Below are 14000 nucleotides of genomic sequence, written 5' to 3'. Positions count from 1 at the left end.
GAGATCATGGTAACTGAGAAGGAGGAGTCATTGTGGGTTTTGGATTTATGTGATTATGGCTTAAAGCTAATTGGGAGAGCCTACCGTCTATGATTGGGTCATGTGCTTATGTGCCTATGAGGTTTCTGGTTATCAGTACGTTGGTGGATTAGTTATGACTAAGGGAAGAAACGTTAGGGGTAATTCGAGCAAGGGAATTGATAGATGTGTACGGCGCGTAACTTTAATGATATATGAAGGTTGTGGAATGATTCAGATTTTATACTTCCTATGGGTGTGGTGAACAAGGGAAATGATTCATTTTGTTGCTTCTTTGGAGTGTTTGTGTGCTAACAAAGCACTAGTTGTTGGTTGTATAATCGGGACATGATTAGAGTGGGCGACTTTCAATAATGGTTCTAGCGGATTCGAGATTTAAGGTGTGGTGTTTAAGGACCTTCGGGGTCGTTATGTGGCTGAGGATTGGGTTTTTGTTGGTTTCTTAAGTACACGCACGTATACGTGGCCGTCAAGTAATAAAGTGACTCGAAACTCGAATGTCAAACCCATAGAGACTTAGATTAATCATTAACTAAGCAAACTTAAATTAACTTACTGTCCAAGATGATTAAAAGTTTAACTTTTCTATTACAACTACTATTGCGAAATTCAAACACGTAACCAAGGGAGATATAGATTCTAGGGTTGTGGTCGGTTTATCAATCCTATTGAGTTCGTAATTATACCTATTAATCCAAATTATCTACGATTTCTAGTTGACTAGATCGTTTATATAAATATCATGTTCCCACAATACTATCCGTCTATCCATAATATATCAACCCTATATTCCTATGGTCTTGAATCTATCATGAACAAATATAATACGGTATTCAACTAAGTAAGAATGTTAGGTATATTCTTATCCTAACCGCGAAATCTTTCCCCGAGCCACGGGTTCAGAAACAAGTTCTCTCTAATTCTACTCTAATCTAAACACGGCTTTTCCAAGCATAGCATAGATAGTAAATAGAACTCAACTGCTGGCCAAACAATTAAGCAAATATGCACAGAATTAGAGAAACAACCAAAGATGATAACTCGAGTTAACGGTAATATAATTAATAAACTTCAATATTCATGACAACCACAACCCTAGAACGTAAAGTTTAGCTCCACATAGACATGGTAGCAAAACAACAAATCATCAAGAAAAAGTAAAGATTACTAAATTTGATGAAAGAAAGATGGAATCTGATGAATTCCGGCCTCCACGGCGGCTCCGTGCTCTCCCTCGGTCAAATCTCAGGTCTCCTAGGTCTCTCCCTTAAAAAATAGTGTTTAATGACTATTTATAAGTGTAGGATAAAATCCTAGGTAAAATAACCCAATCCAAAACCAAAAAGGAGACAAAATAAGCTTGAAATTGGACCTGCTCGTTGCCACGCGACACACCTCGCGTCAGGCCGCGCCTCGCAAGCTTAAACGCGAGATGAGAGACTCGCGTCGCCCAGCTACTTCTTCAAATGAAATTCGTTGCCTGCCTCTTTATTCCTTACAGTGTTAGGCTACCTAACTTTTCTTTCCAAGCTCTAATATCAAAACCAAAGGTGCTGCTTTTCCAGGTAAGTTCTCCCTTGGTTCTTTTTGTTAATGCTTCAATAATTACATCTTCTCCAATTGTTTTGTGCATTTTGCTCCAAAATTTCATCTCCAAAGTACCTACACACAAAATAAACTCAATTAAGCACAATTATAATACAATTTAGCATTAAATCACCTAAATGTAAGGTAAGTAATGTACTAAAAATATATAATTATAGCCAAACATCACTACCCCGCACTTAAACGTTGCTCATCCTCGAGTCAACCAACAATTCACACTATCATTGAGCACTTTGTTTTTACACAATTGAGGCACACTACACCAATGACCATGGTTTATAGCAACAATTAAACTTTAGCATGTGCAATCGCATACACTTCCCTTTTCTTATGCCATACTTCACTAATATTCACAACAAAGACATCATGCTCCTAACAATCCTAGCCTCAAAAACCAACTCAATGTCACAATGCACTCATGGCTTGAACACCCAACATCATAGAGATAAGTCTAATAACGTTACCTATCCCTCATGAAACCATGTGCCCTCACAACAAGAACAAGAGAGTAAGTTGACTCCATACATTCAAATCTAATGCTCAAATATATTTTAAGGACTCATATATATCAAAGAAAATCTCTCACTCTCACAAAAGAACTCACATGCATGCAATTGGCACCATAGGCTTGACCTTAATGTAAATCTCTACTAATGCAGGCTCACTCAGTCTAAAATCAATTAGAACTTTTTTTATGGTTGTAATGTGGGCTAAGGGACGGGAATGATATATTTAGGAATAGTGGTTAACCCTCCTAAGTACTTTAACACATCACATAATCAACTGTAAGCGTAAATTCTTTAATCCCAATCTTAATTTCACAAATAAAAACATCCCTAACAATGTTTCCTCTTTCTTTAAGCACTACTTTAATTTATATTCCACTAGCAAGAATAAGATGTCAATTTATTCATCTAATTTTTTTTTCTTTTTCTCTTTTGTAATTTCCACTAGTAGTGTATTCTTTTACAAAACAAGTGCACCTTTCTTTCTTTCACTGATTCCACTCAAAAGCCACCCCACACTTACTCCCTTCTTACTCCTTTTAGCACTCATCTCACAATTAAAGTACTTTAAGAGGTAAAAGGAACAAAACAATGTCAATTTAGAACAAAAGAAGTTTAGGTTTGTAATGTGGGTGCCAAATAAAAGTCTATAAGCTCAAAATAGTTAACTAGGGATATATTTTATTTGTGATAAGCATTAAACTCAAAAAGAACAAAGATAGCCTAAAATTATTTTTCAAACCGAGTATCACCTAAAATTTCACTTCGACTCATATACCGGACAAGTTCTAGACACAAGCACAATAATATGGACTATGCAAAAATCACATGGTACATGACTCACTAAGGACAGTTTCATTCTGACTCTCAAACTAATGCAAGTATTCACGGAGCCACGAGATGTTAAGCATTAAGCACAAAGTGAACATAAGTCAAGAAAATGAGACATTGGCGTCACAAAACATGCTATCTAAATAACCAAGGCATCATAAGCACTTTTAGCACATAGGGAAGATACTACGCATGCCAAAGGCTAAATATGCTACTATCAAACAAGTCAAGAGCGCCTAGGAATCTCATCTTTCTTCCTCCATTTATTCCCTAATTTCAAATCTACTCTAAAAATAAAAAAAATAAAAGGAAAAACTACTACCCGGTTCAAACTACATCCCATGGAAAAGAAACGAGACAGAAAGAAAAACCACAGGGGATTATTACTATCTAAAGAAAGCTAAAAGACATATTTTTGGATTTTTGTTTAGACTTTAATCCCTCAAGAAAACTGTCTAGGAGATCCATCGTCGGGAAAAGTCCAATTTTTCTACCTTTTTCAATTTTTTTTTCTTATTTTCCACATTTAAAATAAATAAATTAAGCTACTAAAATACTACACAACTACGAAAACAAAAATAAGAAGTTAACATTTTCTAACATACTACTACTAATTATCTAGAGGAATTCTCCCACCTCACACTTAAAGGAGTGCAGTGTCGTCAATGCACAAATAAAGCAAAATAATAATGAGGGTGGACAAGAAACTCCCCGAAAGGCCAAAGGCCGAAATAATAGCGGCTCACGGGTACTCAGACTCCCCCCATGCATGGTCCTTTGTGTGGTCACCCCACACTTAGTTCTCACCGTCTAGCTCGCTTTTACACTCTTCCAATGGCTTTGCCTCCTATGCTTATAATCCTACAAAACAAAAACAGACACTACAATAATAATAAGATAAAAATAAAAATAAAAAAAAGTAATAAAGCTGGGTTACCTCCCAACAAGCGCCTGATTTAACATAGCGGCATGACTTGTAGCACTTTTTGTCTCTATCTCGAACTTATGAATTGAGCCCCCAATTTGGCTTCAAGCTTTTTGCTATGCTCGCGGGGTGGTGGGATAAATGTAATTGGGCCAAGTAACCAATTTTGCATTCTACAATCCTTGGCCTTTAGAGGTATGTAATTCTTTCTCTCTGGCACAATAAATTTCAGAATGTAAGCACCTTGTTCCTCATCTGTTGGCTCCTCCAAAGGCTCGAATGACTCAATTACCATATCATCATTCAAACACAATGTTGAAAAATGGATGGAATGAGGACCAATGCGTTCCAACTCTAGAATTGCGTTACTATTTACATCCTCGTATGTACACACACTCGAGTCTTCAAATATAACATTATCTACTTCCTCACATAACTCTAGTGTACTTTCCTCAACATGGACATCATCAATAAAAGTATGGTCAAATGATTGACTCTCCACTTTTAGCTCCTCAATTTGGCGTATAAGCTCCTTTTCAGTTTCACACAATTCATAACTATTTTGTTAGGCGTTAGATGCATCAACCTTTTCAATCAATTGAGCTCCTAAGTCATGAATAGCAGTGCCAAATTTTTTAATCTCTTGTCCCAATTCAGCTCTTCCTTCTATTAAGTCTTTTATCCCATCTGTAATTTTCTCACGTTGAGCCTCATATATTTCCAATCTTTCAGCTTGTTCCACCAGCCAAGTTTGACTAAAAATCTCCTCTTTTTCAAAATTTTCCTCTTGCCGGTACTCGCTCTCTTGTCCAATTTTAGGCTCTTCCTGACTATCAACTAAGTCTGCAACTTGTTGATCATTAGCTGTTTCAGCCCATTCTTCTACTTTGGCCTTCATTCTCTTCATTGATGCCTTGAGAATTTTCATCTCTTTTCGACGTTCATGAGTTTGCTTCATTAAAAATTGAGTTTTCTCCATTATTTGCCTCATCATGTCCATTATATGAGCATCATGTTCAATATCTTCCATATCGTTGATCCTATCAAACTCATAAATATTATTAGAAAGATCATAATAAGGATTCAGAGACGGATATAAAGAATTAGGACAACCATCCCAATGGCCACCTTGACCACCACACATGTTATAAATATTCCACTCATAGGATTGAGATTGTGCGCACAATCCGCTCCTGTGAACATTACAATAATTTTTCTACCAGTGGGGTCCTCCACAATATGGACAAGGATCATCAAAGTAAGAATAATCATCATTCAAACAATTTTCATTCCAAAACGTCATGTCAAAATAAGAAAAGAAAATATTAACTAAATAAGAAAATTAAAAACATGAACAGAAATAAACTAAAAGCTATACCTAGATAACCAATTAATAACTAAGTCCCCGGCAACGGCGCCAAAAACTTATTGGTTCCCCAAGTACACGCAAGTATACGTGGCCGTCAAGTAATAAAGTGACTCGAAAGTCGGATGTCGAACCCACAGAGACTTAGATTAATCGTTAACTAAGCAAACTAAAATCAACTTACTATCCAAGATGATCAAAAGTTTAACTTTTCTATTACAACTACTATTGCGAAATTCAAACACGTAACAAAGGGAGATATAGATTCTAGGGTTGTGGTCGATTTATCAATCCTATTGAGTTCGTAATTATGCTTGTTAATCCAAATTATCTATGATTGCTAGTTGACTGGATCGTTTATATAAATATCATGTTCCCACAATACTATCCGTCTATCCATAATATATCAACCCTATATTCCTATGGTCTTGAATCTATCATGAACGAATATAATACGGTATTCAACTAAGCAAGAATGTTAGGTATATTCCTATCCTAACCGCGAAATCTTTCCCCGAGCCACGGGTTCAGAAACAAGTTCTCTCTAATTCTAAATACGGTTTTTCCAAGCATAGCATAGATAGTAAATAGAACTCAACTGCTGGCCAAACAATTTAGCAATTATGCACAGAATTAGAGAAACAACCAAAGATGATAACTCGAGTTAACGGTAATATAATTAATAAACTTCAATATTCATGACAACCACAACCCTAAAACGTAAAGTTTAGCTCCACATAGACATGGTAGCAAAACAACAAATCATCAAGAAAATGTAAAGATTACTAAATTTGATGGAAGAAAGATGGAATCTGATGAATTCCGGCCTCCACGGCGACTCCGTGCTCTCCCTCGGTCCAATCTCAGGTCTCCTAGGTCACTCCCTTAAAAAATAGTGTTTAATGACTATTTATAATGTAGTATAAAAGCCTAGGTAAAATAACCCAATCCAAAACCAAAAAGGAGACAAAATAAGCTCGAAACTGGACCCGCGCGTCGCCATACGACACACCTCGCATCAGGCCGTGCATCGCAAGCTTAAACGCGAGATGAGAGACTCGCGTCGCCCAGCTACTTCTTCAAATCAAATTTGTTGTCTGCCTCTTTATTCCTTGTAGTGTTAGGATACCTAACTTTTCTTTCCAAGCTTCTTAATATCAAAACCAAAGGTGCTGCTTTTCCAGGTAAGTTCTCCCTTGATTGTTTTCGTTAATGCTTCAATAATTACATCTTCTCCAATTGTTTTGTGCATTTTTCTCCAAAATTCCATCTCCAAAGTACCTACACATAAAATAAACTTAATTAAGCATAATTATAATATAATTTTGCATTAAAGCACCTAAATGTAAGGTAAGTAATGCACTAAAAATATATAATTATAGCCAAACATCAGTTTTGCAGCAGAGTGTGAAGGACACTTGGAGTATTTCTATGTTATCACCGGGTCTACGGTGCAGTGTTAGAGAAAATGGGAGAAACAACTCCGGATTCGCAGAAGATCTAATCAGCACAGGTGTATCAGTTGAGGATATTGTTGAGTGCATGAAGAGGGTATAAAAATGGCTTATGAGTATTGAGACGATGTGGTCTCGTGATTTGGATCACTCGGGATGAGTGTTGATGGATGTCCATTATGTGTTTGAATAGAGGTATTAATTCGAAGGCAAGTCAAGAGTAAATCGGGAGAAGCTGAGTCAATCTAGTAGTGGTTTAGATCGGCATGGTTAAGGAAAGGATCGATTCCTTCGGTGTGGTAAGGCTATACAGGTGATTCGTAGATGAACGTGCGGGCTTGACAACCTCCGTAATCTGATTGATTTGGAGGTATTTTATTCTGATGGTTTTGTTGTGTGTAAATGGGTCCCGGAAGAGTTATGGCGGTTTAGAACACGACTTGAGTTATGTGTCTTTCGCGGTTATAGGAAGTTAGCTGTGTGTTGCTATTCTTCTTCTGAAATGAATTAAGTGAAAGGTTTCTAGCCGATGAAGTGTTTATTCTACTGGTGTTTCAGGAATTATGATGAGATTTTTGTACTCTCGCGTAGCAGCATGATAGGTGCAGTGAGCAGTATGTAATTGGAACTCGAGGATCAAAGTTGCGATCCAGTTTTGACAGGAATGTCACGAGCTCGGAAAAGATGGGGAGAAATTTCAGGTGTTCAGAGTATGCTGGCACTATTTTTGTGTCGCCTGAGAGTGGTGTTCCGTGGAAGAGGCATTGTATATTGATTTGTGGATTCATGATTTGCATTATAGTAATAGTATGGTTGGTGGCCATGGATGTGTAGATTTTGCTACCTGGTGCGGAAGGTCGTGGGAGTATCTTCCGCGGGATGATCGTATAAGTGTGACGTGTCAGCCATTTATGTGGTGGAGGTTGAAATCAGGTATGGAGATCGTATTATTGTCGCTGATGGGAGAGTTTATGTCTGAAAGGCGCTTTATTTCTTTGATTATTGTCAAGACCCCAATCTCCCTCCGTAGGATGTCGTGATGACACCTAGTCTCTAAGAGTAGGTAAGCCTAACATACATGAAGAATTTAAAAGAAATAGTAATAAAACTTCCAATTTAAACCAATAGGTATCATAAACAATACTCCGCAATACAACTAAACATAATTCCCAAAGTCTGGTGAGACCAAGTCACAAGCTCTACACGAGTATACTGAACATCCCTATACAACAATATCTAGAAAAGGAGAATGAAATAGAAACTAGATGCCTAGGCTATTTCATCCAAGCTCGGCGCAAGTATGCCTAGGCTATTATGAAGTACCTGGATCTGTACAAAAAGATGTGCAGAAGCGTAGTATGAGTACACCACAACGGTATTCAGTAAGTATCAAGCCTAACCTCGGTAAAGTAGTGACGAGGTCAGGGCAAGACACCTACTGGAATAAATAAATAAATTGAACAGGTAAAGTACAGTATAATAATGAAAACTTGTAACAAGAATAACTACACTGAAATCTAAGGCAATTAAGACATCATGGAAGAAAACACATAATAAGAAGGCCAAGGAAACGATGCAAACAAAACACAAGTGATGTAATGAAAGGTATCAAAAAGAATCACTACTGAGGTACCGCCTCATAGTCTCATTTCACAAACCAAATCACAGTCTTTCCTTATACCACCGCGAGAGCCTTGGATTTAGTTTTCAAAATCATTTTTCTGAAATAGCTACCCACGTTTAAGCCTACCTTATCACACTGCGTGGCTTCAAGTAGTTCCTCTGCTAGCAACATGCGTATCAAGCCCACCTTATCTCACCGCATGCGTTTCAACCCCAATCATTATACCACCGCATGCATATCCATATCACAACATATCACAAATCGCACCTCAAGTGCCTAATACCACAACTTGCCAAAGAAGTCAACAATAATAGTGTTTCCACAATAAATAACCCATGGCTCAATCACAATATGTACAAAAGTCTCAACAATAGCAACCGAAAGTGAATAACTCAACAAGAATGGTATTTCAACAAATTTACAACTTTGCCTCACTGTAAATCACGGCCTTTATAACTTCAACACCATAATTCAACAATAAGATATTCAAAGAATTAACAACTTCAAGTAAAGGAACTCAACAGTTAAATAATTAACAAGGAAATGAGAGAACAATAACTTCAACTAAGCATGTAAAGGCAATTAACGAGTAAGAGATGAGACAAGTGTTTACAATGTCAAGTAAATCACGTAAGGATAGGTTCACGATGATGAAGATAACATGTTATGACAATTCAAGTAAAGGTATGAAAGAATCTACATAGCTCAAGCCGGTCAATAACCACATTTAGCCTGTGTACCCACTCGTCACCTTACATACACGACTTTCACATATCATAATTTATACGAAACAACACCAATCCTAAGGGGTAATTCCCCCCCACCCCCACCCCCACCCCACAAAGTTAGGCAAGACACTTACCTCAAAACACGCCAACTCAATCCACTAGTAAGCCTTTTCCGCGATTGTCCAACTCTGAACTGCTCGAATCTAACCAAAATAACTTTATACGATAAATACAAGCCATAGGAAACTATTCCGAATAAAAAAGTTGTAATCTTTAAAGAAAATCAAAAAGTCAACTCAAAAAGTCAACCCAGACCAAACTTACAAAATTCGAACACCCATTCGACAACGAGTCCAACCATACTAAAATTATTCAAATTCAACCTCAAATCCCCTTTCCCAAAATACAATCTATGAAGTTTTCACAATTTTCCCAACTTTTCTAACCCAAAACACTAATTAAATGGTAAAAACAATGATGGATTCAATCGCGGACAAACACACGCGATCGCAGAGAACAATCTCCCCAGCTCATAAAACCTTCTTCACGATCGCGAGATCTCAGTCACGAACGCGATGACCAGTTTCCTCAACATACGCAATCGCGAACCAGGCCACGCGATCGCGAAGAACATCGCGTGCTTGAGCCCCAGCCTCTCCTTCCTTATACGCGAATACGATCCTCCACACGCGTTCGCGATTCACAAACTCCTCAATCACTGCGATCGCGTCTCGTACTTTGCGAATGTGAAGAGTAAAATTCCAGCTGCCACAAACTACTCTACGTGATCGCGGCACATCCTTTGCAAACGCAATGAAGGAAACCAAACTCAGAAAACCAGCAATCCCATTTCAAGAACAATTGGTCCGAACTCAATTTGAAACACACCCAGGGCCCCCGGGACCCCGTCCGAACATACCAGCAAGTCATAAAACATGATGCGAACTTGCTTGAAGCCTCAAATCACATCAAATAACACTAAAAATATGAATCGCACATAGATTCAAGCCTAATGAACTTATGAACTTCTAAAACTAATATCGAAACATACCAAACCAACTCCAATTGACCTCAAATTTTGAGCACAAGTAATAATTGACAATACGGACCTATTCTAACTTCCAAAACTAAAATTCAGACCCAATATCAATAAAGTCAACTCCCGGTCAAATTTCTCAACCTTCCAAGCCTTCAACTTTCCAACTTTTGCCAATTCAAGCCGAAATGACCTATGAACCTACAAATCAATATCCGGACACGCTCCTAAGTCCAAAATTACCATACATAGCTATTGGAACCGTCAAAACTCCATTCCCGAGTCGTCTACACAAAAGTCAAACTCCAGTCAACTCTTTCAACTTAAGCCTCTAACTTAGGGATTAAGTGTATTATTTCACTCCGAAACTCACCCGTAACCAAAACCAACCACTCCGGCAAATCACATAACCACAATATAACATAGAGGAGGCAATAAATAAGGGAACGAAGGTTAAAATAATCAAAACGACCGTCCATATTGTTACATCCTCCCCCTCTTAAAACAAATGTTCATCCTCGAACGAGTATAGAGACATACCTGAAGTGGTGAAAAGATGAGGATAATGGCTACGCATATCATGTTCGGTCTCCCAAGTCACCTCCTTGACTGGTTGACCCCTCCACTGAACCTTCACTGAAGAAATGCTCTTTGACCTCAACTTTCGGATGTGCCTGTCCAAGATGGCCGCCGGCTCCACAACATAAGACAAATCCTTGTCCAATTAGACTGAGCTGAAGTCTAACATATGGTACGAATCACTGTGATACTTCCGGAGCATAGAAACATGGAATACCGGATGAACTGCAGCTAGACTAGGTGGCAAAGCAAGCTTGTAGGCCGCCTCACCAATCCTCTCAAGAATTTCAAATGATCTGATATACCTAGGGCTCAACTTGTCATTCTTCTCGAACCTCATAACACCCTTCATGGGAGAAACTTGGAGCAAGACCCGCTCTCCAACCATGAATGTAACATCACGAACCTTCCGATCCGCATAACTCTTCTATTTAGATTGGGTTGTACAAAGCCGATCCTGGATCAACTTGACTTTCTCCAAGGCATCTCGAACCAAATCCGTGCCTAATAACTTAGCCTCTCCCGGCTCAAACCAACCAACTCAGGAACGACATCGTCTCCCATATAGGGCCTCATAAGGACCCATCAGAATACTTGATTGGTTGCTGTTATTGTAGGCAAACTCCGAAAGCGGCAAGAACTGATACCAAGAACCCCCGAACTCCATAACACAGGCACGAAGCATATCCTCCAAAATCTGAATGGTGTGCTCGGACTGTCTGTCTGTCTGGGGGTGGAATGTTGTACTCAAATCAACCCGTGTGCCTAAATCACGTTGTACGGCCCTCCAGAATCGTGATGTAAACTGCGTACCCCGGTCAGAGATGATGGATACCGGCACGCCATGAAGTCGGGTAATCTCAAAAATATAGACCTGAGGCAACTGCTCTGAAGAATAAGTAGTCATCACCGTAATGAAATGAGCCGACTTGGTCAATCTATCCACAATCACCCATACTGCGTCAAATTTCTTCTGAGTCCATGGGAGTCCAACAACGAAATCCTTGGTAACTCGCTCTTATTTCCACTCAGGAATCTCAAGCCTCTGAAGCAACCCACTGGCCTCTGGTGCTCATACTTCACCTGCTGAAAACTTAGGCACCATGCTATATACTCCACTATGTCCTTCTTCATCCTTCTCCACCAATAGTACTACCTCAAATCTTGATACATCTTAGTGGTACCCGGATGAATGAAGTATCGTAAACTGTGGGCCTCCTGAAGAATCAACTCACGCAAACCATCCACATTGAGCACACATAACCGGCCTTGCATCTGCAACACACTGTCATCTCCAATAGAAACCTCCTTGGCATTGTCGTGCTGTACTATGTCCTTAAGGACAAGCAAATAGGGATCGTCATACTGATGCTCTCTGATGCGATCATATAGAGAAGACCGAGAAACCACGCAAGCCAAAACTCGACTCGGCTCCGAAATATCCAATCTAACAAATTGGTTGGCCAAGGCCTGAACATCCAAAGTTAATGGCCTCTCTACTGTCGGTAGATATACTAAACTGCCCATGCTCTCCGCCTTTCGAATCAAGGTATCGGCCACCACATTAACCTTCCTAGGATGATATAGAATAGTGATATCATAGTCCTTAAGCAACTCTAACTCTCTCCGCTGCCGCAAGTTAAGGTCCTTTTGTTTGAACAGATGTTGTAGACTTCGGTGGTCGGTATAGACCTCACAGGGGACACCGTACAAATAGTGCCGCCAAATATTCAAGGCATGAACAATCGCTTCTAATTCCAAGTCATGGACAAGATAAGTTTTCTCATGAACCTTCAGCTGCCTAGACGCGTAGGCAATCACCCTACTGTCTTGCATCAACACCGCACCAAGGCCAACACATGACGCATCACAGTACACAGTGTAAGATCCCGAACCCGTAGGCAACACCAATACTGGGGCTGTAGTCAAAGCAGTTTTGAGCTTATGAAAGCTCTCCTCACACTCGTAGATCCATCTAAACGGAGCACCCTTTTGGGTCAATCTGGTCATGGGTGTAGCAATAGATGAGAAACCCTCTATGAAATGATGGTAATACCTGGCCAAACCAAGAAAACTCCGGATCTCAGTAGCTGAAGATGGTCTGGTCCAACTCTGTACTACTTTAATCTTCTTCAGATCTACCTTGATCCCCTCACTCGACACCATATGACCCAAAACTGCCACTGAATCGAGCCAGAATTCACACTTTGAAAATTTTGCATACAACTTCTTTTCTCTCAAGGTTTGGAGCACAATATCCAAATACTGCTCATGATCCTCCCGGTTGCGGAAGTACACCAAGATATCGTCAATAAACACAATGACGAATGAATTAAGATAGGGCTGGAATACACTATTCATCAGGTGCATGAACATTGATGGGGCATTGGTCAGCCCAAATGACATCACAAGGAAATCATAGTGACCATACCGAGTCCTGAAAGCAGTCTTCAGGATACCCGGATCCCGAATTTTTAGTTGATGATACCATGCCCGCAAATCGATCTTTGAGAACTCTGGCACCCTGTAGCTGATCAAATAAGTTACTAATGCATGGTAATGGATATCTGTTCTTCACTGTAACCTTGTTCAACTACCGATAGTCAATACACATGCGCATAGAACCATCCTTTTTTTTGCATAAATAGAATCGGAGCACCCCAAGGTGACACACTAGGCCGAATGAAACCCTTATCAAGTAACTCTTGCAATTTCTCCTTTAACTCCTTCAAATCCATTGGGGCCATACGATATGGTGGAATAGAAATGGGTTGAGTGCCCGGCAACAAGTCAATACCAAAATCGATATCCCTATCGGGCGGCATGCCCGGAAGATCTGCCGAAAACATATCTGGATAGTCTCTTACTACTGGAACTGACTCAATGATAGGAGTATCAACACTGACATCTCTCACAGAGGCTAGATATGCATCACACCCCTTCTCAACCATCCGATGTGCCTTAAGGAAGGACACAACCTTGTTAGGGACATAATCTAAAGTACCCCTCCACTGCAACTGCGATAAACCTGGCATAGCCAATGATACCTTCTTGGCGTGACAATCAAGAATAGCATGATAGGGTGACAACTAGTACATGCCCAAAATAACATCAAAGTCTACCATACTGAGCAACAATAGATCAACTCTGGTCTCAAAATCACCAATAACAACTAAACACGACCGATACACACGGTCAACAATAATAGAATCTCCCACAGGTGTGGACACATAAACAGGAGAACTCAAAGAATCATAAGATATACCCAAATATGGAGCAAAAGTAAGGTGATACATATGAATAAGTG

This window comes from Nicotiana tabacum, chromosome 2 (assembly GCF_000715075.1).
Source record: "Nicotiana tabacum cultivar K326 chromosome 2, ASM71507v2, whole genome shotgun sequence".
Taxonomy (NCBI): Eukaryota; Viridiplantae; Streptophyta; class Magnoliopsida; order Solanales; family Solanaceae; genus Nicotiana; species Nicotiana tabacum.
This window is presented reverse-complemented; position numbering follows the sequence as displayed.